The sequence below is a fragment of the Panthera uncia genome, chromosome B1 (assembly GCF_023721935.1).
Source record: "Panthera uncia isolate 11264 chromosome B1, Puncia_PCG_1.0, whole genome shotgun sequence".
NCBI classification, from domain to species: domain Eukaryota; kingdom Metazoa; phylum Chordata; class Mammalia; order Carnivora; family Felidae; genus Panthera; species Panthera uncia.
Genome location: NC_064811.1, coordinates 152,862,518 through 152,889,428, shown reverse-complemented (window position 1 = coordinate 152,889,428; position 26,911 = coordinate 152,862,518). Strand labels below are relative to the sequence as shown.

General features: G+C 38.2%; 1 non-coding gene across 1 annotated transcript; it reads right to left on the bottom strand.

Moving 5' to 3' along the window:
• Positions 1–8,469: 8,469 nt before the first annotated feature.
• LOC125924096 (U6 spliceosomal RNA) lies at positions 8,470–8,576 on the bottom strand. Its single transcript, XR_007458279.1, has one exon. It is a non-coding gene; the product is annotated as a U6 spliceosomal RNA (small nuclear RNA).
• Between the last annotated feature and the right edge of the window lie 18,335 nt (positions 8,577–26,911).

Here is a 26,911-nt window from a genome sequence, read left to right as displayed (position 1 = left end):
ATTCTCTCCCTCCCCCTCTCTCTGCCCCTCCCCGACTCATGCGTGCACATACTCTCTCTCTCTCAAAATAAATCAACAACAAAAACCTCGTGACTCAATAACGTAAGAATAAAGACGTAAGAAAACTCATGTGTCCTAGACCGTTGGCCACCAGCATCCCCGGCTGTGTGATTTGGAGGGTGAAGTTCAGCTTGATTCGCAGGCGAGGGTGAGGCACGCACCTGAGCCCACCTGTGCTGTCGCCGCCCCCCACAGGTGCATACCTCCACCTTCCCTGTTCAGGGAAGTCCTCTCAAGCCCTACCGAGGAAGGAAGAGAGAGAGTATTTATGAAATAGGCACAGCAGGCAAAATCAGAACTACAGATGCTGAAGAACAGCCGGGTCTTGGGCTTGCTACCCGTGGGAGGCTGCCAGCCTCTCAGGCTTCTGTCTTCACTGTCAAGGGTGACTGGTCTCTTCTCTTGGTGGCCACTGACCTCTCCTCTCTGCTCCCCTCTGTCCCCTTTCTCCTGACCATCATCTTCTGTGTGCATAAGGCTCAGCTTAACTGGGTTACTGCTCTCCCCTGCAAGGACCCTGTCCTTTGATTGCTCATTCCCAACCCTAGGATAGCAATTGAACTGCCAACCCTGGGGGCCCGTCCAGGATCCACCTTGATCCAGTGGGCTGGGACCACACAGGGAGAGAGTCTTGTGGTCAAATTAGAGGCAGAAGGGCCAGACTGGCTCTGAGCGAAGCTGGCCATAAATCTGTGGTTGGCAATAAAGGAATAAGGAGAATCATAGCAACAATAATAGCAGACACCAGTGGGGGACTTATGCAACAGAATACCATTCTAAGCAGTCTACATATATTTTAAAAATTTTAAGTTCATTTATTTACTTATTTATTAAGTAATAATCTCTGCACCCAACGTGGGGCTTGAACTCACAACCCCGAGATCAAGAGTTACCTGCTTCTCCGACTGAGCCAACCAGGTGACCCAACACTTTACATATATTCACACATCTAATCCTCACTACAACTTGTAATGCAGCTATTATATCCATATATACTATTATTATTCGCCCTTTACGGATGGGGAAGCGGTGGTTTGGAGAGATTAGCTTCCCAAAGTCACATAGATAATGAGTTTTTAGATGTACCTCTATTAAAACAGCCTTGGGCAAGTTACCCTCTCTATGGTTCTGTTTCCGTCCCTGTAAAATGGGGATTACAATTGCACCTACCTCCTGAGGTCATTGAGGGGATTAAGTAAGAGGATACTATATTAAAAAAAAAAAATTCAGCTGATTAAATTTGAAGATCTAGTTGGCTTTATCAAGTGATTCACTGAATCGGGCAGCACCCCATCTAGTGAAGAGAGGGAGACTGTAAGGAGTTGTACAACATGGGAAGTTTTGTTTTGTTTTTATTTTTTAATTTTTATTTATTTTTTTCATTCTATTTATTTTAGAGAAAGAGAGAACATGAGCAGGGGCAGAGGGGGAGAGAGAGAGAGAAGAGAGACTGTCTTAAGCAGGCTCTGTGCTCAGCACAGAGCCTGATGTGGGGCTCGATCCTATGACCCCAGGATCATGACCTGAGCTGAAATCAAGAGTCAGACGCTCAACCAACTGAGCCACCCAGGAGCCCCTTGTTTTTATTTTTTTTAATGTTTATTTATTTTGAGACCCAGAGCGTGAGTAGGGGAGAACAAGAGAGAGAGAATCCCAAGCAGGCTCCGCACTGTCAGCACAGAGCCCGAGGGGGGGCTCTGTCTCATGAACCGTGAGATCGTGACCTGAGCCAAAATCAAGAGTCAGATGCTTAACCGACTGAGCCACCCAAGCACCCCAAAATGGAAAGTTTTTGGAGGAAGGAGGGTAGGGCAGAAAAATTATAAGCAAAAGAAAAGAAAGGATTATTTCAGGCAAAATCACCTTCCCCTAGTGGGAAGGGCAAAGGGTTTTATTACACAGATTACCTCATCTTCCTTTGGGGGATGGAGAGGGCCCAGGTCCACAGATTACCTCATTGCTGTTATCAGAAAATTCCCGACTGACAGGTTAAGATTTACATTTCTGGGGGAGACTGAAACTGCAATTAGGTTAGGTACTAAGGCCAGGTCTGATGATCTGGCCTGGCCCAGTTACCACCATTTTGGGCCTGGGGTTTTCTTTTCAACAGTGCATTTGGCCAATTGCTTGGTGCACTGGTCAGCTCGGGCCGCCATAACAGAGGCTGGGTGGCTCAACCAATAGAAATTAATTCTCTCAGGGTTCCAGAGGCTAGGAAGTCCCAGAGCAAGATGCCAGCTCTTCCTGGCTTGCAGATGGCTGTGTCCTCACCTGGTCCAGGGTGTGGGGTAGGGAAAGAAGGGGAGGGGAGAGAGGGAGTGAGAGAGAGCACTCTCTTCCTTTTTTCATAAGGCCACAGTCTTAACAGATTAGGGCCCCACCCTTAAGAGACCTCATTTAACCTCAGCTACTTCCTAGTACCTTATCTCCAGATACAATCGCACTGAGGGTTAGGGCTTCGGCACATGGATTTCATGGAGACACAGCTCAGTCCCCAGTACCTGGCAGTGGTGGTCAGGCGATTAGCAGCCGTTATCATGTGCATTATACAGATGCAGACCTTCTTGAGTGGCGGTCACCACTGCCCACTGCAGATGAGTGGTCGGAACGGGAGCCCTTGCAGCTCCCACTGCCACATTCCCTATATCGTTAGAGCCCAGAGAGAGCTGGTGAATCACCAGGCTCAGCCTCTCTACTTTCCAAGAGAGACAGCAAAGGCTGAGAGAGGTGAGGAGTTTGTCACCCACCTGGGACTAAAGCTCAGGTCCTGGTCCCCTCAACTTCTCACATCTCTGGTTGTGCTGTAAACTCCACTTCTCAGGCCACTTTGCCGTTGGTCACAACCATTGGGCTCCTGATGCACATTCCCCAGAAAGTGCCCGCGGGTCTCTGTCTCTATCCCACCTCATCAAATAGCCCTCGCTACTAATGTGACCCTTCAGAATGTCCAGACCATTTTAAGGTTCTGGAAAGCCCGAGAGCCAACAGGTTTTGGTGGGGAGGGCAGTTGGAACCATAAAGCCTGCAGCAAACACCATGAATCGATACACTGTTCTGTGCAAAAACTCTGTGATCCACCCGCATCACGTGGGATGACTGGGTGGGCTCCATGATAGAATTCCTTCGCGGACATGGAACTGCAATGGGGCAGGCTTCTACCCCGCTGGGCCCTCCATTTGTAGTGGGATTGCAGGCTGACACCACGCATCTCCGACGTTGGTTCCTCTACCAGGGAACAAAGAGAGTGGCCGGGTCTTGACGCCATCAGGAAGTCACCTGGAATGCGCTGGATTTCTCTATCCTGCAATTCTGACCAAGTGCTCTTCCTCCCGCCCTGCTTGGTTGCTCCCCTGGAACTTGCCAGGGCCGAGGCGTTAAAGTCTGAACCCGGACTAAGAGGTGATAGCCTGCGAGATTTCTCATCACTGGATCAGAATCATGGCCTTTGCCGTCAGGTGTTTTACTCCCCGCCAGGTTTGCAAAGCCTTGAAGGAGCTCCCGGGCTTCCTTCTAAGGAGACAGCAAGGGGGCTTCCTGGGGGCCACAGGACTGGGTTATGTCTAAAAACCCTGGGCCTGCCCACCATTCCTCCCCAGGCCACTTCACCGCCCCTCCAGCCTGGGCTGAGCCTCTGGGCCTTCCTCCGGCTCCTCCTCCCTGGCCCAGGCTGTGCTGGCAACATGTGCTGCGCCAGCCTTGGACACACCTGTCAAAACAGAGCCAGAAATGACGCGAGCAGGGAGCTGACAAACACGGTGGGATCATGCCGCGCTTTCCAGCAGCGCTGGGCCGGGGCTGGGGAGGGCCTGGAGGGACGCTGAGCAGCCTCCCAGGGGATTGCTTGACCTGCAGAAGCACAGGTTGTTTTCCTTGCCATCACCTACCCGGTCCTTTTGTTTTCTTTTGCACACTTCAAAGTGCAAGGCTCTCTGTTTGATGTGGTGGGAGATGTTACAGAGGTTAGGGCAGTGCTCTTAGCAGGGACAACCACCCAGGAGGCCCTAGAAATGCAGGCTGCAGGCTTCCACTGCCCACTTCAGAATCACAGAGGGGACAGCACAGGGAGGAGTGAGGGGGAGAAATCCACAGGGAATTCTGGTGCACCCCCCCCCCCCAAAGAAAATTTGAGAACCACAAGTGTAAGAGAGAAAGCATACTATGTTCTTTAAAATTTGTGTGCAGTATCTCGGGGCGCCTGGGTGGCTCAGTCCGCTGAGCATCAAACTTTCGCTCAGGTCATAATCTCACAGAGTTCGAGCCCTGTATCAGGCCCGCTGCGGTCAGCACAGAACCCACTTCAGACCCTCTCTTCCACTGGCTCTCTGCCCCTTCCCCGCTTGTGCCCTGTCTCGCCAAAAATAAATAAAACATTTAAAAACTAATATAAAATAAAATCGGTGTATAGTATCTCATCCAATTCTCACAAACTGAAAGTATTTTCATTTTATAGGTCAGAAAACAAGGCTGAGAAAAGTTAAGTAATTCACTCAAGGCCATGTAGAAGTTATGCAGATTTGAACTCAGAATGTATGGAAGCCAGCTATGGTGAGGTGCTTCTTACAGAAGGATAGGATTGGGGGTTCAGTTGGGCCTGTGCTTTGCACCTGAGAAAGCTGAGGTCCTCAGAAACAGATTTGTTCAAGGACTCAGAGCAAGCTATTGACACAGCTGTAACAAGGCGCCAATCTCAGGGCCTGCTGGGCTTCTCTGGCCCAGTTGCCTTGTCACTAAACATGTGACAAGGCACATATTTAGGATTAGGGATTAGGAAGAGCAATACAGGGGTTAGAGACAGGAGCATAATCTCTGCTGTGAAAGCTGGGGGCTTTACAAAGGAAGCCAGGTGCCCACCAAACTCCCAATGGTCTTTTCCCTAAGTCCAAAATGGGCACCCAACTAAATCCTCTGGGGTGAGGCACAAACTATTAAGTATTAAAATGTCTACTACCTGTGTTTCATCTATTCTAAGTCATGCTTTCTTTCCACACAATCAGATCTGACATGAAGTCAGCCAGAAAGTTTGGAATGACCTAGAATATGATTTGAAAATAAATTTATGTTCATTATCTTTAATCCTAAACAGCGCCCTACATGCAATTATGCCTGGAGACATTAGGCAACAATAGAAACATGAAAAATTCTATACAAACTCTTTCAGAAAATAGAAGAGGAGGGAACACTTGCTAACTCATTCTATGAATCCAGCATTATCTTGATAACAAAACCTAATACATATTACAGGAAAAGAAAATCATAAGAAAACTACAGATCAATATCCTTAGAATATAGCAGCAAAATTTCTTTAAAAAATTTTTTTTTAATTTTAGAGAGAGAGAGAGCACAACAGGGGAGAAGGGCAGAGGAAGAGAGAGAGAGAAAGAAAATCTTTTTTTTTTTTTTTGAGAGAAAGAATCTTAAGAAGGCTCCCATGCTTAGCACAGAGCCCAATGGGCAGCTCAATCCCATGACCCTGAGATCATGATCTGAGCCGAAATCAAGAGTCAGAGGCTCAACTGACTGAGCCACCTAGGCACCGCTAGAAGTGAAATTTCTTAACAAAATTTTAGCAAACTGAATCCAACAATATATATGAAGGTAATATATCAAAAATGAGTTTTATCTCAGAAATACAAAGTTGTTTTAACACTCAAAATAAAGATAATTTGCCACATTAATAGAAAATAAGATAATATAATTCTCTCTATAGATGCAGAAAAAGCATTTGAAAAAATCCAAAATTTATATATTAGAAAAACCTCACCACACACTAGGAATAGATTGAGCCTTTCTCAATCTGTTATAAAACATCCTAAAACAAACAAACAACCTAGAGTTAACATCATTCTTAATGATACAAGGCTTAATGCTTTCCCCTAAGACCAGAAAAGAGTCAAGGATGTATGTATGCTTTTACCACTTTGAGTTAACCATGTATTGACAATCCTATCCAATGCAATAACAGAAGTAAAAGATAAAAGAAGATGCCCAGATTGAAAAGGAAGAAGTAAAACTGTCTTTATTTGAGGACAGTGATTGACTAGGTAAAGAATACTAAGGATTTGCCAAAAAAAAAAAAAAAAAGACTCAGCAATGAGTAAACAAAATTGAGAACACAAGGTCAATAAACAAATATCAATTGTATTTCTATACACTAGCAAGGCACAGCTAGAAGTTGGAATGAAAAACTGTAATACAATGATATCAAAAATGTGAAATACTTAGTAAAAAATTTGGCAAATACATGTAAGACCTGAGATTTAGAAAACGGAAAATCACATTGCTGTGAGAACTTAAGGAAGACTTAAATAACTGTAGATAAATACAATATTCATGGATCAGAAGACTCAATATTGTTACAATATGAGGTTACTCCATATTGATATATAGATTGAATGTAATCCTAATAAAAAAATCCCATCAGGAATTTTTAAAGAAATAGATAAACTTACTCTAAAATTTGTTTGGAAATGCAAAGGACCTAGAAGAGCCCAAACTTTTTTAAAACTATTTTTTTAATGTTTATTTATTTTGAGAGCGAGAGAGCATGAGCAGGGGAGGGGCAGACAGAGAGGGAGAGAGAGAAGCCCAAGCAGGCTCTGCACTGTCAGCACACAGCCGGATGCAGGGCTGAAACCTACAAACCATGGGATTATGACCAGAGCTGAAACCAAGAGTCAGATGCTCACCCAACTGAGCCACCCAGGTACCCCAAAGCCAAAACTATGTTTTTTAAAAAAGAAGAAAGTAGGGACACCTGAGTGGCTCAGTCAGTTGAGCATCCAGCTTTGGCTTTGGCTCAGGTCATGATTTCACAGTTCATGGGTTCAAATACCTCAACAAGCTCTGTGCTGACTGTTTGGAGCTTGGAGCCTGCTTCAGATTCTGTGTCTTCTCTCTCTGTCCCTCCCCTGCTCACTCGCTCTCTCTCAAAAATTGAATAAACATTAAAAAATTAATTTTTTTAAATTAGAAAAATAGAAGAAAGTAGAAAGACATACTACCTGATTTCAAGATGTACAAAGCTATAGTAATCAAGATAGTGTGGTATTTGTATAGAGATAGACTCATAGATCAATGGGACAGAATAGAGAGTTCAGAAATAGATCCACTTATATATTGTCTGTTGATTTTCAACAAGATTGCCAAAGCAATTCAATGAAGAAAGAATAATCTTTATAAAAAGCAGTACTGGAACAATAGTATAATGATATACAAAATATGAATCTTGGCCCTTACCTCTTAACATACACAAAAATTAACTCAAAATGGATTATAGACCTAATTGTAAAAGCTAAAGTATAAAACATCAAAAAACAACATATAATAATTTTAGAATAGTGAGTTAGGCAACAGTTTCTTAAATATGATATTAAAAGTATGTCAACATGTAAAAGCATACAAACACGGACTGTAAAAGAGATTTTCATATAAACAAAGCTGAGCAGTTTATAACCAGTACACTTGCACAAAAAAGAAATATTTTTTTTTGCTTCTTTTTTTATTATTATTTTTTTATTTTTTAATATATGAAATTTACTGTCAAATTGGTTTCCATACCACACCCAGTGCTCATCCCAAAAGGTGCCCTCCTCAATACCCATCACCCACCCTCCCCTCCCTCCCACCCTCCATCAACCCTCAGTTTGTTCTCAGTTTTTTAACAGTCTCTTATGCTAAAAAAGAAATATTAAGGGAATATCTTTAGGCTGAAAGGAGATTATACCAGTTACAAACTTAAGTTTCACACACAACACTCTTTTACCCAATGAAAGAAACAATAAGTGTTAAGTTTATGGATATAAAATACTTTTTCTTTTTATTTCTTGATTTCCTTAAAAGAAAATTTATTGTTAAAGGGATAATCACCACAATGCATTGTGAAGTTATTACATACAAAAAAGGAAAATGAATGATAACAGTGGCAAAATGAAAGGGAGATAGATAAGTGGAAAGTTCTTACATCATATGTGAACAAAAATAACATTAATTCAAGGTAGGATAGGAAGGAAGTATATTGTAACTCTTACAGCAACCACTAAAAAATAAAGCCAAGAGGTAGAACAGAAAAGCAAATAGAAGAGGTAAAATGAAATACTAAAAATACTTAATTGAGCTAAAAATAGATGAAAAATAGGAGTAAATGAACATAAAAAACAAGACAAATAAAAACCCAAAAAGAAAGATATGGGCCTAAAAAAATTATATAATAATTACATTATATATAAGTGAACTAAATACTCAAATTAGAAGACAGAGAATGTCAAACTAGACTTAAAAAAAAAAAAAGTAAGACCTAACGATACGTTGTGTGAAAGAGATGCTTCTAATGCCACACTTTTTCTTTTCTTTCTTTTCTTTTTCTTTTCTTTTCTTTTCTTTTTTTCTTTTCTTTTCTTTTCTTTTTTCTTTTCTTTTTCTGGAAGCTTCATGAATTTGCATGCCATCCTTGCACAGGGCCCGTGCTAATCTTCTCTGTGTCATTCCAATTTTAGTATATGTGCTGCTGAAGTGAACACTCTAATGCCACACTTCTAATTATATAGGTCAGAGAAAAAACATCGCAAAGAAAATTAGAAAAATTTTTTAACTGGTATTAAAAATATAACATACCAAAATTTGTCAGATGCAGATAAAGTAGTTCTTAGGAAAAAAAAAAAATAAAATAGAGCTTAAGTGACTATATAAGTGGGACACCTGGGTGGCTCATTTAGTTCAGCGTCTGACTTTGGCCGAGACCATCATCTTACAGGTTCATGAGTTTGAGCCCTGCATCGGGCTTTCCCTCTCTCTGCTCCTCCCTTGTGCTCTCGTGCTCTCTCTCTCTCTCAAAAATAAACATTTAAATGACTATATAAAAAAAGAAAAGCAATTTTTAAATCATTGATTTATGTTTCTGCTTTGACAAACTAGAAAAAGAAACAAATGTTAACACAGAATAAGATAAAGAGAGACAACTAAAAAAGCCAAAATCAATTAAAAAAAGACAAACAATAAGGAAATTAACACAACCAAAAGTTAGTCCTTTGAAAATATGAATAAAACTGATATACTCTTAACTAAATTTTCAAGAAAAACAAAGGAAGAACAAATAAATTAACAATATCAGGAATGAAAGAGGGGACATCACTATGGATCCTGCAGAGTGAAGTATAATAAGGTAATATTATGAACCAAGTTATACTACCAAATTCAACAATCTAGGTGAAATGAAAAAATTTCTTGAAAGACAAAAATTACAGAAGCTAATACAAAAATAATAGAAAAGTCTCCATAGTCTTAAGTGCATTTTAAAAACTGAATTCAGAATTAAAAACCTTTTCCTAAGAAAATTTATTTTAAACATTTACAAAATAAATAGCAATCTTACACAAACTCTTTCAAAAGGTAAGGAGGGAATGAGTAAAGTGCAAGAAGATAAAATCATAGACCAATGATCTTCATGAATATAAATGCAAAAATTCTTAACAAATTGAATGAGGGTACTAGCAAATCAAATCTAGTCATATATAAAAAAGATAATTCATCATGACTAAGCAGGTTTTGTCACAGTAATGCTAGGTAGTTTAACACTTTGAAAATCAATTAATATGGTTCATCATTTATACAGAAGAATAAAGGAGAAAAATCATTTGGTCATCTCAACAGATGCAAAAAAATTGTAACAATTCAATGTTTTCTAATTAAAAGTCTCAGTAGACTTAAGAATCAAAGGAAACTTCAAACTTTGATAAAGTTGTCTTATGAAAATCTTTCGATTAACATCATATTTAAATGTTAAATACCAAATGCTTTCTCTCTAAAATCAAGAACAAGGCAAAGGTATGGACATACCACTTGCATTCAACATTGTACTGGAGATCTTAGCCAGTGAAATAAGGCAAAAAAAGAAAATAGAAAGACAGGGAAAGAAGTAAAATTGTTTCTATCTACGAACAAAATAATGGTACATGTAGAAATTCCTAAGGAATCTATTAAAAAGCAAACCTTACTTTTACCAAAAAACAACTTCTCAAGGGCAAAGGATACAAGAGCAATACATAAAAATCAATCATTTGTCTATATACTAGCTACAAAAAAAAATGAAAAAGGAAATTAAAAAAATATCACAATAGCATGAAAGAACATAAGATAATTGGGAATAACTTTAACAAAATTTGTATGAAATCTGTATGTATAAAATGACAAAACGTTGCTGAGAGAAATTTTAAAAGACCAGAATAAATGGAGAGATACACACGTTCACAGATTGAAAGACTTAATAGTGGACATTCTCCCCAACTGATCTATAGTTAATGCAATCTCAAAGCTCCTGCACGTCTTTGTTATAGAAATTGAAAGGCAGATACTAAAATGTATATGGCAATATAAATGACATAGAATAGCAAAAAAGAAAAAAAATTCATGAAAAAAAAAAAGAACCAATTTGGAGGACTTACATAGCCTGATTTCAGTAATGACTATGAAGATTTAGTATTCAAGATAGTACGGTACTGTCACAAAGATGAACAGACAAGTGTAACAGAAACAGAGTCAGAAATTAGCTCAACATTAATTAGCCCATTGATGTTTTGTTTTGTTTTGTTTTGTTTTGTTTTGTTTTACAAAGGAACCAAAAGAAGTCAACGAGAAAAAGAAAGATTCTTCAAAAATGGTGCTAGGACAATTGGAAATCATAAGGAAAAAAGTGTATCTTGACCCCTAGCTCATGTTACTCATAAAAATTAATTCAAGATAGATGAAGGCCTAAATACAAATGTTAAAATTATAGCACTTCTAGGAGCGCCTGGGAGGCTCAGTCACTTCAGTGTCCGACTCAATCTCAGCTCAGGTCTTCATCTCAGGGTCATGAGTTCAAGCTCTGTGTTGGGCTCTGTGCTGGGCATAAAGACTTACTTAAGGGGCGCCTGGGTGGCGCAGTTGGTTAAGCGTCCGACTTCAGCCAGGTCACGATCTCGCGGTCCGTGAGTTCGAGCCCCGCGTCAGGCTCTGTCTCTCTCTGTCCCAAAAATAAATAAAAAACGTTGAAAAAAAAAATTAAAAAAAAAAAAAAGACTTACTTAAAAAAAAATTATAGCGCTTCTAGAATAAACGCAGAAAAATACCTTCATGATCTTTGGGTGGCAAAGATTTCTCAGCTAAAACAAGAAAAGCATTAACCATAAGAGAAAAATGTGATAAATTTCATAAAAATTAAAATCTGCACACCAAGAGATCCACTTAAGTATATGATCAGATATGTTACACATTGGAAGAAAACATTTGACAAGTAATTTATAAATAGAATATATAAATATCTCTTGCAACTCAGTAATAAGACAAATAACCCATATAAATGGGTGAAATGTTTGAACGGACTTCACAAGAGACATTTATTAGTGCACAAGAAGATGGTCAACATCATTAGTGATCAGGGAAAAATATAAATCAAAACCACAATGAGATACCACCACAAACCTATTAAAATTAAAAAGACTGACCAAGTGCTGGTGAGGATGCGGTGAGGATGAAACGCTCATATACCACTGGCAGGAATGTAAAATAATACAACCACTTTGGAAAACAGTTTGGTAGTTTCTTAAAAAGTTAGACATAGGGGCGCCTGGGTGGCTCAGTCGGTTAAGCGGCCGACTTCGGCTCAGGTCATGATCTCGCGGTCCGTGAGTTCGAGCCCCGCATTGGGCTGTGTGCTGACAGCTCAGAGCCTGGAGCCTGTTTCAGATTCTGTGTCTCCCTCTCTCTCTGACCCTCCCCCGTTCATGCTCTGTCTCTCTCTGTCTCAAAAATAAATGTTAAAAAATTTTTTTTTTTTAAAGTTAGACGTACATTTATCATATGGTTCAGTCATTCCACTCCTAGGAATTTATCCCAAAGAAATAAAAACATATATCAAAAAATACATTTATTCATAATAGCCAAAAAGTAAAAACAACCCAATGTCCACCGTCAGGAGAATGTATAAAATGCATACAATGGAATGCCCCCTCAGCAATGAAAAGGGAAATGTTATATTGGACACAAAAATATGAGTGAATCTTAAAATAATTATGCTGAGAGGCGCCTGGGTGGTTCAGTTGGTTAAGCATCTGACTTCGGCTCAGGTCCTGATCTCATGGTTGGTGAGTTCAAGCCCCGCGTCGGGTTCTGTGCTGACAGCTCAGAGCCTGGAGCCTGCTTCAGATTCTGCGTCTCCCTCTCTCTCTGCCCCTCCCCTGCTCATGCTCTGTCTCTGTCTCTCAAAAATGAAAAAAGTGTAAAAAAGTTTTTTTAATAAAAAAAATTATGCTGAGTGAAAGAAGCCATCCATAAAAAAGAGTACATAGTGATGATTCTATTTATATGAAATTCTAGAACAGGCGAAACAAATAAAAAATGATAGAAGTAAGATTAGTGGTTACTGGGGCAGAAGTGGAGAGTAATCAACCAGAAAGGGGCATGAGAGTTTTCTGAGGTGACAGAATTGTCCCTATCTTGATTAGGGATGGTGATTACACAGGTGTGTACATTTGTTAAAACTCAAGAAATTATACACTTAAAATGTGTGCATTTTAAAATTATACACTTAAAATGTGTGCATGTAAAGTATACATCAATAAAATTGATTTTAATTTTTTAAAACATTTATTTATTTTTGAGAGAGTGGGGGGAGGGAAAGAGGGGCAGAAAAGAGGGAGACAGAGGATCCAAAGCAAGGTCTGTGCTGTGTGGGGCTGGAACCCACAACCGTGAGATCATGACCTGAGCTGAAATCAAGAGTCAGCCACTTAACCGACTGAGCCACCCAGGTGCCCCAAAATTGATTTTAAAAAACAACTAGGATACCATATTTTACTCACTAGAAGAATTAATATGGAAAAGACTTAAATATCCAACTATAGTGAGAATGTTCCTGTTGGGACTGTATGGTAGAACCTCTTTGGAAAACCAGTTTGGCAATTTCTTATAAAGGTAAATATGCACTCACCCTATGACTCAACACTTCACTTCCATTCCTAGGTATTTACCCAAGAGAAACAAAAACATATTCCACAAAAAGACTTGTACAAAAACATTCACAGCAGCTTTCATCATAATTGCCCCAAACTGGAAATAGGCCAAATATCCACCAACAGAGGAATGGATAAATTGTTACATTTTTGTGCAATGGAATATGAACTACTCCAAAGAAGATGGGGAAGAAGGGGAGGGGGGAGAGGTTGAAGAGGAAGAAAAAAAGCAACAACCAAAATGTATAAGCAATACATTAAAAAAAAAAGAGTCAAAAATACTATATTGAAGAAAAGTAACACACAAAAGAGCATATACACTATGATTCCATTTCTGTTAAATTAGGGGGAGGCAAAGCCATCCTATGACACTAGAGAACAGAGTGGTTGCTGCCTCAGGGTGTGCAGGGGAAAAGCAGGAATCGATGGAGAGACCATAAGACAAGTTTCTGCTCTCATGGAAAAATGGTCTGTGTCCTGACAGCTGTGTGACTTCTCCAGATGTATGCATTTAGGGAAACTCCTCGAACTATGCACATAATCTGTGCATTTCACTGAAGGAATGTGAAGTAGCACTCAATTTTTAAAAATTATTTTAAGAAATAGAAATTTATTTCCAAAAGCTCATGAGTCAAAAAAGAAAAAATAAAAATTACATTGAAATAGACATAGCAAGTATTTTTAAGCCGGTTTATTATGAAATGTCTCATAATAAAATCTCAGAAGCTGAGGAGTGTAGTTGGGCAGTACTTGAAGAGAAAATTAATGGTCTTAAATACTTACATTAGAAGAAGAAAGGCTACCCAGTCCCCTCTCCCGTCCAGAAAAAAAAAAAAAAAAAAAAAAAAAAAAAGAAGAAGAAAGGCTAAAGTTAATGAGCTATGTGTCCAACTTGAAAAGTCTGAAGTCCACCAGAACACACATAAAGTTGAAGGAAGGAAATAATAAAGGCCTAAAATTAATGACATGAGAAAAAGAAAGTTTTGAATGGAGAGGACAGACAAAGCCAAAAGTTAGTTCTTTTAAAAGACTAATACAATTGATAAGCTATATGCAGTATTGATCAAGAAAAATGAAAGCATCAATAACAGACATTGAGAATAAATAAGACAACATTAAATGGAATTGCCATGAACATTTAGTCGCGATACATTTGAAAGCTTTGATGGACCGAACAAATTCATAGGAAAATGTAAGTCATCAAAACTGACTCAAGAAGTAGAAAACCTGAATATTCTGAGACCATTAGAGATGTTGGATCAGTGGTTTAATATATTCCCCCAAAGAAAACACCAGGCTCATGCAGAAAGACTTAGAGGCAAATTCTATCAGAACATTCAAAGACAACTCTAATCCAACACAAATTCTTCCAGAGAACAGATGAAATAGGGAGACTTCCCCAAATTTATTCTATGAGGATAGAAAAGCTTGTTACAAAAATCAGAAAAGGAAATAGATGAATAGATGCAGAAAAATCATTTAGTAAATAAGGCATCCATAAGATGCCTTATTTATTTCATCCTATGTGATAAGAGAAGAAATCTTATCAAACTAGGGAACTTTTAAATCTAAAATGTAGTATCTACCAAAAAAGTCCACAGCAAACATCCTTCCTAAAGGTGAAAAATGGAAACTCTTCCCTTTAAGAAAACCAGACATCACATGCCTCCTGACATGATGTAATAGAAAGTACACAGCACCACCTATTAAGTAGATTTGCCAAAATAAAGAAAAGAAAATTGCCGCTAGTTGTAATCAAGCCTCTAGATCTATCTTCCAGTTTGCCCACAGCATCTCCAAAGAGAGAAACATGTTAACACCATCTTCATGATCTTGAACCGTCAACCTAGAATGACTCATTTTTTCAACAAATAAATGGCATGGGAAAAGTAGCGTGGAGGAGATGTTATAGATCAAAAGAGACATTAACATAAAATAACGTAAAAGTTTATTCAAGAGAGAGGCTTAAACATATCCATCAAATGCAATGTTTGGACTTGGGATTTTAATTCAAACAAATCAGTTTATAAAGAATTTTTGAGAAAATCACAGAAATTTGAACACAGATTTGTTATTATAATATATTAAGAAATTATTAAGTGTAATAATGTATTGTGATTACTGGGGCACCTGGGTGGCTCAGTTGGTTAAGCATCTGACTTTGGCTCAGGTCACGATCTCACAGTTGGTGAGTTTGAGTCCTGCATCGGGTTCAGTGCTGTCGACGAGGAGCCCACTTAGCATCCTCTGTCCCCCTCTCTCTCTCTGCCCCTCCCGAGCTTGCTCACTCTCTAAAATAAATGAACATTAAGAAAATAATGTATTGTGATTGCTTTTTTTAAAAAAAAAAAAACTCTATGTTAAAGATACATGCCTTGATGGGGCGCCTGTGTGGCTCAATCGGTTAAGCGTCCACTTCGGCTCAGGTCACGATCTCCCTGTCCGTGAGTTCGAGCCCCGCATCGGGCTCTGTGCTGACTGCTCAGAATCTGGAGCCTGTTTCAGATTCTGTGTCTCCCTCTCTCTCTGACCCTCCCCCGTTCATGCTCTGTCTCTCCCTGTCTCAAAAATAAATAAAACGTTAAAAAAAAAAGATACATGCCTTGAAATATTTAGAGCTGAAATGATTCGATGTCTGGGATTTGCTTTAAAGTATGCCATGAGATAAGATAAAAAAAAAAAACAATTGGCAAAACATTAACAATTATAAAATTGGGTGATGAGTGGTACATGGGTACATGGGGGTACATCATCTAGTCTCTTGGCCTTTGGTGGAAACCCTCTGTAATAACAACATAAAAGTCAAATAGTGATGATGGTGGTGGTGGCCACAACAACAAATATTATTTTGAAAACAAAACAAGGAAGGCAATAAGCCCTCCTCCTCCTTCACCATCGTGGGGCTTCCCAGGGAGACCAGGCTGCTAGTTAAACTGTCTCCAGCCCATCTCCATGGCTTTTGCTTACACCATTTCTTCCTCCCAGAGTTCCCTTTTCACTTGTCTTTGCAGACATAAGCCCTGACTTCCCGCAAGCCCAGCTCCCAATGTACCTATGGCAGATATCTGCTGTAGTTACTGAATCCCCACCCACTCTTCTTCAAGTAACAACACCCATCCATCTTTTCCTTGGGATAAACACTTCATGTGGTTCAAAGTTGACCCGCCCCGCCCACATCCCCCCAGCGACAGACCAATGACTCAGGTCTGACCAGTGGTAATACCACTGCTCTGTCCACACTCATTGCAGGAATGGACATGTTACCCAGGCAGGGCCAATTAGCCAAAGAATGTCAGCCTCCACGTTTTTGCTGAAAATATTAGAAAAGAGGTGCTTTCTCTTTTTATGGGGTAGCTAGGTGAGCAGACTGAAAGCTTGGAGGGGCTGTGTCCATGTCCCTAAAAACAGGAGGGGATCTTACCTAAGAAGCCACTATAAGAAAGCAGAGACTCAGAGACTCAGAGCCTGGTGACAATTATAATCCCTATATATAGCCACACCTCCTCCTCTCCATCTTCTAGTACATTAATTAATAAAACGCCCGCGCACGTATGCGTGTGTGTGTGTGTGTGTGCACATGCACAAAAGAGAGAGAATGCAATACATTCTGTTCAGGATCAAGAACAAGGGTGCCTGCTGCTATCACCACTTGTCCTCAACGTTGAACTGGAGGTCCTATACATTTCATTAAAGTAAGAAAAAGAAACAAATGGTACAAGGCATATAGTGCATATAGTGCCTGAGATATTTTTTGTCTTTTACGGTCTAATGAAGTGTTCATTTAGTCAAAATCCTTTATTTTGCCATTGGCCTTCTACCATGAACTGAATAGCCAGCCTGCTGCATGATTACATACCCGCCAGTCTGCCGGTCAGTGACCGAACCAGTCAATCAGAAAAGAACTGAATATCAGAAGCAGTGCCTGAAACGAGTGTGTCTGGGCAGCATGAAAGGATCCCGAGAGAGAAATTTGCTAAACCGGTTCTAGAAGTTCTGACCAATGTGAGGTTGATAACTCACTGAGCCATGTCTCATTTATATCTCGTCATCGTCCTACATCACGGAGGAGGGATTCAGGTAGGTCGGGCAGGCTTCCCAGGGCCCTGTCCTTGGAAACAAAAGTCCTATTGTGTTTGGATGTGAGTGTTCAGGCACCGAGAAGGCACTAAATTGCTCTAGAATCTATGTTCGGGAGTAAACTTGTCCAGTCATCTCAGGGCCTCAGGGCCTCAGGGCATTGGGACAAGGGCGGGCCTAGATGTGCTCTCTCAGCTCTGCTCAAGGTGAACCAGACAGACTCTGGGTGGACTCCTAAGGGATCCCAAGGAACCTCTAAGACCAAACTGGACCAGAAAGCTGATTGAGGTTATTTATCATGAAGGACCCATACTTCTAGACATCCTTCCCCTTTATCCAGAGAGATACAACCTTTCCCAGTATTAGGGAACCTGAGAGGCCCACCAAAAGCTGCTCAGTTACTTTGGAATTGCCAGCACCTTGCTAAGCTTGACTCCATGTATGTCCAAGGACGTTTACCGTCCAGTATGGAATAGCAAGAGACTAGAAATTAACCTGAATTCCCATTACTATGAGACTAAATTGTGAGACATCTATAACATGAAATTATGTGGTCGTTAAAAAGTAATAAGGCAGTCCTCTGTGAACTGATTAAGAATAATTTCCAAAATATATTTTAAAAGGTAAAATTTATAAAAAGCGAAGTGCAAAAGAACCTATACATTATGCTATCATTTGTGTGAAAAATGTAAATATGTACATTGCTGTTTTTAAATGTTGAGAATGTCTTTGGAAGGATCTATAAAAGCCTGATGATAGAAGCCTCTGGAAAGGGGAGCTCAGGTAGGGGACAACAGAGGCAGGAGGGAAATCTGCCTTTCCCTGTAAATTCTTTTGCATCTTTTGGACTTTGTGAATGTGTTAAGCAATTGTTTTTATTTTAAAACATAAAAAAGTAAAGAAGCTTCCCAAAGCAAGGAATATTTTTACATTTAATCCAGACTGGGGAGACTTCAGCAAATCATCAGTAGGCCTGTGAGAGTGCAGCCTTCCAAGGACCACATATTTGAATCTCCCAGCTCAGTTTCTCTCCCTTGGCCAGAGGAGCAGAATCTGAGATTCTTATTTCCCTTTACTTTTTTTTGCTTTTTCAAACTCTCAACCCCTTCCTTTCTTCTTGCACTTGTCATGACATCATGATTCATTTCAATATTTCATGGCACGCTAACATTTCCAACCAGACCACTCATTCATCCTGATTATAAATGATGTTGGCACCACTTGCTGAGAGGAGGGGAGCCTGATTGCACTCACCTGGTTCCTGTCAATCCACACGTGAATGACTTCTGGGAAGGCTCTCAGTCTCCTACATTAATCCTGCCCCCTGTGAATTCCTGTAAGTTTCAGTGCCACACTCACCTGGTTCCTGTCACTCTACATATGAGTGGCTTCTGGGAAGGCTGTCTGCTGCATTAAATCTACCCCCTGTGGATTCCTGTAAATTTCAGGGCTGAATGGCCCTTTTGTCCCCTGAGGTTCTATTCTTCCCGCTGACCTCATCCTCAATCCTTTCTCCTCCTAGACCTTGGACTCATTCCCTTGTGAGTCCTATGATTCCCTTCCTGTAGTTTTCAATTATTTTAATCTCTGATCTCCTCCCCACCCTTCTCATTCTCCTCTGCCTGATCACAAAGCCTCCCAGATCACACAAGTTTCTGATGGAGATTATAACACAAGACCCCTAATATCTGACAATTTCCATCCAGGTAATGCTGGACGATTCCGACTTCATGAATTAGGGAACTGCCTGCTTTTTGACCAAATTTATTCACAGACACCTTTCTGGGTAGAAAGTATTGCATAGTGAAAAGAGCCCAGATTCCTAAAAAATAAGTGTAAGAATCCATACTTCACAAAGTAGTAGAGCAGATTAAATGAATTTTGTATATAAAAGGTTATTTTAGTGTCTTGACTCAGAACCAATGCTTAGTGAATATAGTTCTCTACCCCTGGATGTTTTCCAGCTTCATTTCATAGAAACTATGCCAAATAAAGTCTCACTCATATATGTAGGAATACCTCTCATCAAGCATACATATGTAAATCAATTAATATATGTAAATCAATTTATAAACTGATATAAATTTTATAAATAACACAATATAGAAATAATTGTAGGGGTGTCTGGGTGGCTCAGTCAGTTGAGCATCCGACTCTTGATTTTGGCTCAAGTTGTGATCCCAGGGTCGTTGGATTAGGCCCCACACTGGACTCCACACTGCATGTGGAGCCTGCTTGGGATTCTCTGTCTCTCTCTCTCTCTCTCTCTCTCTGCCCCTCTCCCCTGTTTGTGCTCTCTAAAACAAAATTTAAAAAAATTTAAATAATTAATTGTAATAATTACATAAATAATATAATATACATTGATTTACATATATAAATTGATTTATACAAAGATATATAGATCATATTCATATGGCCCAAGAGACAATAATTTTTTCAAAAACAGGAAAGCAAACAGAGGAAAACTACATTTAGAAGAAGAAAGAAATGAGCAGATAGTTGGAGAAATGAAAAGCTGAGAAGGTGAGTGAATGTGTAGGAATGAGAAGTAAACATAGCTTTGATCAATAAGAGGCACACCCCCATGGTAGTTTGGTAAGTACAAGTTATTTGTGACCTAATTTGTAAACTTCACCCATTCACAATAGCAGGAAACAGAAAGAGAAATGGAAGCTAGCCACAGAAAGAGAGATCTGTGCCTATTTATTGCCTGCTGGAAGATGAGCCAAAGTAGTTAAGTACATCTGTGTGTCACCTCAGGTCCCCACAAGATCAAATCACCAGAAGGCAGGACTATAACTGGAAAAAAGGCATACAAAAATAGGAAGGAATGGAAATGGAATGGAAAATGGTGGAGCTGGGTAAAATAATCCATCCTCATCAGAGTCGATCAAGGGTTTTCTAAGTGGTCTCCCTCAACCCTTTACCATAAGATATAGACTGAAGTGATGTTGAGACTTCCTTGTCTGAAATCCACCGATGACTTCCACTTCTGGATATAACAGGGTAACTGGTACCATACCAGCCCTCCCATCATAAACAATCATAACATGGGACAAAATATATGACACAACTGTTTTCAGGCAGTGGATAATGGGCAGTGCAAGACTTCAGTCCCCAAGAGAAAGAAAACCCACAAGGTGAACTCATGATCACCCTGGAGACAATTTTGTAAAAGAGGGCAGAGGGTTAAAGTCTAATCTAAGCATAGCAGTCTTGCTGAGCTGAGGAGTCAGCATGCAGAGTTCAGGAGGGGTAGCTGAAGCAGTGGAACTACAGAGCAGGGCAATGAATAAGAAAGGGATGTACATATAAAAGGCCCAAAAGTTGTGTTTGGGTTACCCATGAGGCCTTGGGTGAGGGCTGTATACACACAGGTAAAGACTACAAAGGATTACTTGTGATGCTAATATGGGCTGAGAACAAACAGAGACATGAGATCATGAATTCCTGGAGATATTGGAGATACATAACAGCAGAGTGGAGTGATGTTATTAATAATTTGTCAACATCTTCAGCATCAGGCTGAGACATCAGAAAAGTTGTGCTTTAGGAGTAAGAACTACACTCTAGATCAAGGCTTATCTTAGGCTCATTATAAAAAAAAAAAAAGCCAAGCTCTGGAAAATGTCCAAGAAAGAAAGTTTGGAGGCTGAGTCCCATAAAGTTCGAAGGTGGGAATAACAAACTTGCCATAAAAAAACATCAAATCAAATCAAGTTCAAAGGGATCAATCAGTGATTGAACTGATTATTAGAACATAAATCAATACTCTACTGAAGAGAATAACAGATTCCATAGTCTCTAAAATGTGTCATCCATAATATCCAAAAATTACTAGACATGGCCCCCAAAAAGAACAAAAAAACAACCAAAAAATGTGACCATTGTCAAGAAAAAAATGTGACCATTGTCAAGGAAAAAAAAAGCAATAAATACTGATCCAGAGGTTACACAAGTGTTAGCAGACAAAGATAATATATTAATATGATAATAAATATATTTAAAGAACTAAATGAAAATACAGTTATAATAAATAACAAAGCAGGAAATCCCACAGAAAAGTGAAAGCTATAAAAAATGGTAATTTTAAAACTGAAAATTATAATAACTGAAATAAAATATTCACTGGATGGAATTAACATTGCATTGGAAACAGAAAAGAAAAAGTCAGAAAAACTTGAAGATAAATCAATAGAAATTATCCAAACTGAAGGAAAAAATACAGCAGGAAAAACAAACAGAACCCCCAGGGGTACTTGGGGATAATGACAAATAATCCAACAGACATGAAATTGGAGAACCAGAAGAAAAATTGAGAATAGAAAGAAAATCACACCTACTAGGCAAACTGCTAAAACCCAAAGATATAGAGAAAATCTTAGAAACATCTAGAGAATAAAACACACATTATATACAGAGGATCAATGATATGACCCTAATTTTTAAATCAGAAGCAACAGACACAAGAAACAATGGAATAAAATCTTTGAGGTTTTAAAAGAAAATATTGTCAACATAGAATTTATATCCATTGAGAACATCCTTCAAAAATGAGGATAAAAAAAGGTATCTTCAGAAAAATTATAGCTGACAGGATTCAGAGTTGAATATCTGCGTTAGAAGAGTTGATAAAGTATATTTTTCATACTAACAGGAAATATTAGATAGAAACTCATATCTATAAAAAGGAATGAAGAACAGCAGAAATGGTAAATGAGTGGATAAATATTAAAATTTATGGAATTTTTATCTTCTCTAAATTGTGCTAAAAGATAACTGACTTTTTAAGAAAAATAATAACATTGTAGAACATTTATAGTGTATGTATCTGCAATATTTTAAGCAGATATAGCAATTGTACGTCGAACAAGGGGAAACATGTAAATGAAATTGTGCTGTTGTAAGGTTATTACATTAGTGAAATGGGATGTGTGAAGTGGGAGTGTCAGGTGCAAAGTAAGAAATAGGAAATGTGAGTTATAAAGTGAAAAGCAGTATAATATTGAATCTAAGTAGGTAGACTTATAAGTTAAAATGCTTATTATTAACCCTAAGCAAACACTAAAATATAATAGTGAGATGTATGGCTAAGAAGCCAATAGAAAAAGTGAACTAGAATATTAAAAATTATTCAATTAACCATGGAAAGGCAGGAAAGCAGCAACAGAAGAATAGAAGACAAAAGGAACAGATAAACACATGGAAAACAAATACAAGGTAGTAGACTTGCACTCTACCATAATAATAGTTACATTAAAGGCTGAAGGACTAAACACTAATTAAAATTCAGAGATTGTGAAGCTAGGTTGGGTTTTTTTGCTTGTTTTTGTTTTTGTTTGTTTGTTTTCATTCGTTTGCTTTTTGTCAGGCCAGGTTTTTAAAAAAGACCCAATTAGATACTATCTACATAGAGGTGCTTTAAGTACAAAGATAGATTGGAAGTGACAAATGGCAAAAGATCTACCATGCCTACAGTATGCATAAGAAAGCTGGCAGGGCTATCTTAATACCAGGTAAAACAGACTTCAAGACGTTAAAGGAGATAAAGAAGAATATGTCACAATGATAAAAGAGATAATTCACCAGGAAGACATAACACTGTTACACATGTATAAACTTAGTAACAGAGCTTCAAAATTCAAAAAGCAAAAATAACAGAACCAAAGAAAGAAAGAAACTCACAGTCATAGTTGGGTATTTTAACACTTCTCACTCAGTGATTAACAATAAGTACCCCAAAAAACTACTAGTAATTGTATAGAAAATCTGAAGCAACTGGAGTTGGTAATTATAGAATGCTATGCCAAATAAGAGCATAATAAACATTTCTTTCAAGGAAATATATGCCATCAAAATAAAACATATATTGGGTCATAAGTTAAGTCTCAGTAAATTTTAATAGATTGGAATCTTACATAAAACATCTCTGGCTATAAGGGAATTGTATTAGAAATCAATGAAAATAAGATGTCTAGAAAATCCTCCAAATAATTGTAAATTGAATATCACACTACTAAGTGACACCTGGGTCAAAAAGATATCATAAGAGATATTAGGAAATATTTAGAATGAAAGAGAAAAATGCAACCTATATAAATTTATAAGATACAGCTAAAGCAGTTTTTAGAGGGAAATTTATAGCCTTAAATATTTCTATTAGATAGGAAGAAAGGTTAAAATCAACTTTAAGAAACTAGATATAGGGGTGCCTGCGTGGCTCAGTTGGTTAAGTGTCGAACTTTGGCTCAGGTCATGATTTCGTGGTTTGCAGGTTTGAGCCCTGTGTCAGGCTCTGTGCTGACAGCTCAGAACCTGGAGCCTGCTTTGGATTCTCTGTCTCCCTTTCTCCCTCTGCCATCCCCTGCTCATGCTTATGCTCATGCTCATGCTCATGCTCTGTCTCTGTCTTTCTCTCTCTCTCAAAAATAAATAAATATTAAAAAATAAAATAAACACTAAAAAATTAAAAAAAGAGACTAGATATAGAAGAGCAAATTAAACCTAAAGTAAGTAGATGGAAAAGAATAATAGAACAATAAGAATCAATGAAACAAAAGCCATACAAACAATAGAGAGTGTTAACAAGGCCAAAAATAGGTTATTTAAACAAATTAATAAAACTGATAAACACCTAGGAAGATTAGTAATAAACAAAAAAGAGAACATATAAATTCCAATATCATAAATGAAAAAGGACTATTACCATAGATCAAACAGACATTAAAAAATAATAAGGGAATATTATGAACAATTTTATGCCAATGCATTTGATTACTGAGACAAATTGGACTTATTGCTTGAATAGCACAACTTATAAAAACTAACTCAAGAAGAAATTTAAAATCTGAATAATACTATATGTGTTATAGAAATTGAATTTTTAATATAAGGAAAATTCTCATTAAGTGAGCACCAGTCTCTGATAATTTCACAGATGAATTCTATAAAATTCTTAAGAAGGATATAATATCATTCATATGCAAACTGTTTCAGAAAATAGAAGAAAAGGGGAATCTTCTCAATTTATCATATGAGGCCAGTACTATAGACTGAATAATTGTGTCCCCCCAAAATTCTTATGTTGAAATCCTAACCTCCAAGGTAATGGTATTAGGAGGTGGAGCCTTTGGGAGGTAACTGGTTCATGAGGAAATAGCCTTCATAAACCGGATTTAGTGCCTTTATAAAAAAGACCTAAGAGAAGTCCCCTACCCCTTTTACCACCTGAAGACACAGCAAAAAAGAAGACTATGAACCAGGAAATGAGCTGTCACCAGACACCAACTCAGCCAGCACCTTGATCTTGGACTTCTCAGACTCCAGAACTATGAGAAATAAATGTCTCTTGTTTATAAGCTACCCAGTCTGTGGTATTTTGTTATAGTAACCCGAACAGACGGAGACAGCCAGTATAAATCTGGTAACAAAACCAGACAGGGGCATTACAATGAAGATAATTATAGACACATAAACTTATTGAAATTCTTTTTTTTTTAAAGTTTATTTATTTGAGAGAAAGAGCACGCGTGCGAGCATGAGTGGGGGAAGGGCAGGGAGAGAGAGGGAGAGAGAGAATCCCAAACAGGCTTTGCACTTGCCAACACAGAGCCGGACACGGGGCTGGAACCCAGGAACTGTGAGATCATGACCTGGGCGGAGAATAAGAGTCGGATGCTTAACCGACTGTGCCACCCAGGTGCCTGTGCAACAATAGATTAAAAAAAAAAAAAAAAGATAATGTACCATGACCAAATAGGGTTTATCCTAGAAATGAGAGATTATTTTAACATTTGAAAAACTGATCAAGGTAATTTACCACATTAACAAAACAAAGGAGGAAACTTATACAATCTTTCTAATGGATGTAGAAGAGTAACTTAACAAAATCCAATAGCATTTCACAATTTTAAAAAGTAATTCCAGCAAATTATAAATAGAAAGAAATTTCTTCAACTTGATAAAGAACATCTATAAAAAACACCCTACAGCTAATCCTATATTTGATGGTGAAAGACTACAGTCTTTCTCTAAAATTAGGAATAAGGCAAGGATCTAACCTCCTACCCTTTTATTCAATATTTTTCTGGAGGTCTTCACCAGGGAAATAAGGGAAATAAAGAAATAAATATTGGAAAGAAAAATGTAAAGCTGTACTTATTCATAGACAGTAGGGTTGTTTATATAGAAAACCCTAAGGCATCTATAAGAAAACAATTATTAATAAGTGAGTTTATCAATGTCCCAAGATAGGTGGCCAATCACTAAAACCCATTGCATTTCTATATACCAGGAGCAAAATAATTGGAAAATTAAATTTAAAAAATTATCTAGCAATAGTAATAAAAACATGATACGTAGGGAAAACTTTACGAAAGATGTGCAATTCTCTATATTGAAAACTATAAAACATTGCTGAGAGAAATTTTAAGCTATCTTTACAAATGGAAATATGTATCATGTTCACATATAGGAACGTTCAATATTATTAAGATGCCCATTCTCTCTATATTCATCTACAGATCCCATGCATTCTCAATACAATCCCAGCAGATTTTTTTTTAATTGACAAACTGATACTAAAATATATATGTGAAAATGCAAAGGGCCTAGAAAAAGCCAACAGAATTTTGAAGAGGAGTTAAGTTAGAGGTCTTTTAATATTTGATATCAAGAGTTACTCTAAAGTAACAGTAATCAAGACAGTGTGATAATAGTGTAGAGATAAACATACAGATCAATTAAATCACACAGAAAATGCAGATAGACCCATACATACACCACCAACTGATTTTCCTCTAAGACACTAAAGAATTTCGATAAGGAAAGAAGTCTTTTCAACAAACGATTTTTTTCCATATTGAAAAAATTAAGCTCAACATTACCTCATACATACCACACAACAAAAATTTATCTTTTATGACCACAGACATAAATGTAAGAACTAAGTCTATAAAATTTCTAGAAAGATATATAGGAGATAATTTTCATGACCTTGTGATAGGCAAAGATTTCTTAGTATACAAAAGTCACAAGCCATAAAAGAAAAATCTTGGTAAGTTACACTTTATCAAAATTAAAATGCTCTGTTCTTCAAAATATACCTTTAGGAAAACAAAAAGGCAAACCACAGAATGGGAGAAAATATTTGCAATGCATATATTAGACAAAGGACTTTCATTCAGGGTATATAAATAACTCTAACAATTAAATTTTAAAAAGACATATAGCCCAATTTAAAAATAGGGAAAGGACTTTAACAGAAATTTTGCAAAGAAGATCTACGAATGACACGTAAGTGCATGAAAAGTGCTCATTCCTTATCAGAGAAATGCAAGTTAAACCACAATGAGATTTCACTACAATGGCTTAAATTTTAAAAATTGACAATACCAAATCTTGACGAGGATGTGGAGAAACCAGAACCTTCATATGCTGATGGTGGGATTGTAAAATTGATGCAACCACTTTGGAAAAGTTAGGCAATCCCCTGTAAGTTTGAGCATACACTTTATTTTTAATGTTTTATTTATTTATTTTGAGAGAGAGAGAGAGAGGCAGAGAGAGAGTCCCAAGCAGGCTCCACGCTGTCAACCTGAGGCTCTACCCAGGGATCGATCCCACGAACCCCAAGATCATGACCTGAGCTGAGATCAAGAGTTGGACACTTAACCAACTGAGCCACACAGGTGCCCCAAGTTTGAGCATATACCTAACAAATGATCCAGCAACTCCACTTCTAGATATTTACCCAAGGGATGCAAAGACTTATATGTAATATTCACGAC